We start from the raw sequence: 3,293 nt of genomic DNA on the forward strand, positions 1-3,293 counted from the left end.
AAGTTGTTCGTGCAGAATCTTGCAGCTTGATTCTGTATGAACATATAACGTGCTTTACAAAAAATACTGACCGAATTATCAAGTGTTCCAAAAGCATTGCTGTAACACAAACAACTTTAGGTACTGTTGATATGTTTTAACCTTTCTATTATCCTTCCACACTTCAAAAGCTAGATAGCTTTGTATATATGGCCACGTATAACTGTTAATGATAAACCCAGTAAAGGGACTTTGGACTTGTTTTTCTCCTCGAGACGACTGTACGCTAGAGCATGAGAGCGGAAAAGTTTGCTTTACGTCAATTTGACGTCCATTAACGTGAACGACATGCAAATATCTGCGTTCTTATTGGCCCTTAGCTAGCTCTCCCAAATAGGTGGGTTTATAAGCAAGAGCGCTGACGATGTACGTTACAGTCTAGGTAAAAACAATCATGGCCAAATCAACACCAATTCTCCGTCGAAGCCTTTCTGCAGACAACATTCACGACCCCAGGATAGTACCGTCATCCTGTGTGAGTGAATCCAAAGGTAGGGAACATTTGTAGATCGCTGGCTTCTCAGCATTTTTTTTCTAATGCCCGTTGAGAGTTTTCAGAGCAACAAAATAGCTCGTTATTACTTGCATCGCCATTATTTGTTTTCCACTCTATGTTCTAGAAGGATAGCCACATGTATGTATTTATTGAAGAAACCTACGACTGTCAACCTCTGTGGTTAAAGAAATCCAGAGGAGAAAACCTCTGTGAAATATATTTTTTTTAGTTTTTAGAGCAACAAAATAACTCGTTATTACTTGCATCGCCATTATTTGTTTTCCACTCACCAACTAGTATAACTCGTTAGAAAGCACGCACCTTTCCCCCTACTTACGAGGCTGTCCTAGCCTCTAACAGGCTTCACAGGCTAACTCCCCAGGCATGTTATTTCTTCTCTTTCCAAGTAAGTAAAATGTTCCAAATCTTAAGTTAATTCGGCTTCTGCTCTTCCTTAGAAGAGATGTGCCAGGGTATGCCGTCTTCTGTCAACTGGATCATCGGATCTAACAACACCATCATATACACGGGATCTCAGTCAACAGTCAACAACATCACCGAAATAGACAGAGAACCCCGAGAAAGGTAAGGAAACAACTCTAGAGACAAGAAACAACTCTCAGACAAGAAACAACTCTCAGACAAGAAACAACCCTCAGAAATGCAGACATTGTGGGGTCGTGTGGCGTAGCGGCAGAGTGCGCGACTCGGAACTAAGAGTCCCGGGTTCGAGTCCTGACATGCCACCGATCTTGTGCCCTTGGGAACGGCACTTTACACGGCTTTCCTCACTTTGCTCAGGTGTAAATGAATATTGTCCTGTCATGTATTGTCCCCTGTGTTGGTGGCGGCATTAATATATTAAAGTTGAAGAAACTTGAGTGTGTCGTCACCACGTCTGTTGATTACATGTTGGAATAAAAAATGCAGACGTTTGTTTGTTGATTGCTTGGTTTGTTTCTTTGTTGCTTAATTTCTGCATGATTAGGTTGACTCAGGAACGTTTAATTGTCTTAGCATTGTATTACACGGCTCTATACTCGTCGGTTGGTTTCTAAACTTAGTAGTACTTCGTAGTATTTGAAGAGTTAGCAAAAGGAAGGAGGCCTAGGTAAGTGGTGCGAATTTAACGTAACGTTTTTTCGTCTGACTCAGCCCTCAAGATGACAACGATGACAATCTGAGGACACTCATTCAGAAGATGCTACAGTTAGCGGCACGGAACCTACGGGTGGCACTGAATGTTGTCAGCGATTACAGACACCGATTATCTGAATACATTATGTGGATGTTAAGACACGAAGATCTCTTTTAATAATGTCCACATGTATTCTACTTCTGGATACCTGATTTTTGCATTATTTGCATTATTGCATTACAAAATTTGATTAATCTGTAAATATATGTAGTTTAGACTTTCGTCAGGGTGTAGGGGGCTCTGGATAGAGGTGTGAACCTTTGTTTGTCTGGCATGCTGCACTTTACCCAGTCGAGTGGTCCGGGCACCACTGGTCCTCATCCATCCCCTAAACTCTTACGTGCTGGCTCCAAGCGCCACACCCCGGTACACCGCTTCAGCAGGCGGGCTAAACCACGTGAGGGGGCATATATGCACTTGTATTACTTGAACTCTATCGATGGGTTCTAACTTTAAACTGTTTCAAAGTTTTGTAACGTTGTCAGTAACTTATGGTATACAAGTTGAACTTCATGTGAAACTATTTATTGAAGATTCTAACGACTGTCCAGGGGAGTAAACCTCTGTAAAACAAATCAAAGCCGGTAACCCAGGAAGTGTTATGTTGAACACTGGGTGTGTTAAGAAGTAAAACAACAACATACGTTTATTGAAGAAACCTACGACTGTCCAGGGGAGTCAACCTCTGTTAAAGAAATCTGGAGGAGAAAACCTCTGTAGAAAAAACATGGAGACATTGAGCACTGTTAATGTTCTAGAAAGATAGCTACATGTATTATTGCCAGTAAGTTACATATACATGGAACTATTAAATATTACGCCGTTGCCGAGCATTTTCACCTCTCCTAACCTTATAAATCGACTCCTTTTCTCTGTGAAGGCAGTTCTTACAACTCTGTAGCTAATCTGGGGGAACATAATTGCCCACAATAGTCCCGTTCGTCCGAAAATCCTTCGTAACTTCAGTTGTTTACGTGAAGCGATTAAGAAGAAAAACAAATTGTATGGAAAATACGTTAAAAACCCCAACCCCCTAACAGAGAGTACCTACAAAGTATATAAAAATAAGTTAAATCATTTGTTAAAAACTGCCAAAAAAATTACTACCATTGGAAATTCACAGAAGCCTCATCAAACGTGAAACAAACTTGGAACGTTATCAATGAATTATTAAATCGTAGTAATAAACCAAAAGCAGCCCCTCATAAAATCCAAACGGATACTCAAGTTATTACAGAAAAAAATAAGATGTGCGAAGAATTCAATGATTTTTTTGTTAATGTCGGTCCATCCCTGGAAAGTAAAATCCCTAAGACAACGAAAGATCCCCTTGATTACATTAACACTCCGCAAATTAGTCAATTAACGTCTTTTGAACCACCCACAGCTGCCGAAGTTTTAAACATAGTTAGAAATCTGAAGGATTCCGCTGCTGGTCACGACGGACTCAGTACTAAAATACTAAAAATCGCCCTACCTTATATCATCTGCCCTCTTACTCATATACTAACTTTATCTATTCAGAACGGAGTGGTTCCCAAATAAACTAAAATTGCAAAA

At 40.2% G+C, this 3,293-nt stretch overlaps 1 long non-coding RNA gene across 1 annotated transcript; it reads left to right on the forward strand.

Annotated features, from left to right (window-relative positions):
- Window positions 1-428: 428 nt before the first annotated feature.
- LOC109482526 lies at window positions 429-1,812 on the forward strand. The gene is made up of 3 exons (XR_002140960.1): window positions 429-530; window positions 994-1,120; window positions 1,691-1,812. It is a non-coding gene; the product is annotated as an uncharacterized LOC109482526 (long non-coding RNA).
- The last annotated feature ends 1,481 nt before the right edge of the window (window positions 1,813-3,293 follow it).

This window comes from Branchiostoma belcheri, unplaced genomic scaffold (assembly GCF_001625305.1).
Source record: "Branchiostoma belcheri isolate BF01 breed outbred unplaced genomic scaffold, Haploidv18h27 scaffold6, whole genome shotgun sequence".
NCBI lineage: Eukaryota > Metazoa > Chordata > Leptocardii > Amphioxiformes > Branchiostomatidae > Branchiostoma > Branchiostoma belcheri.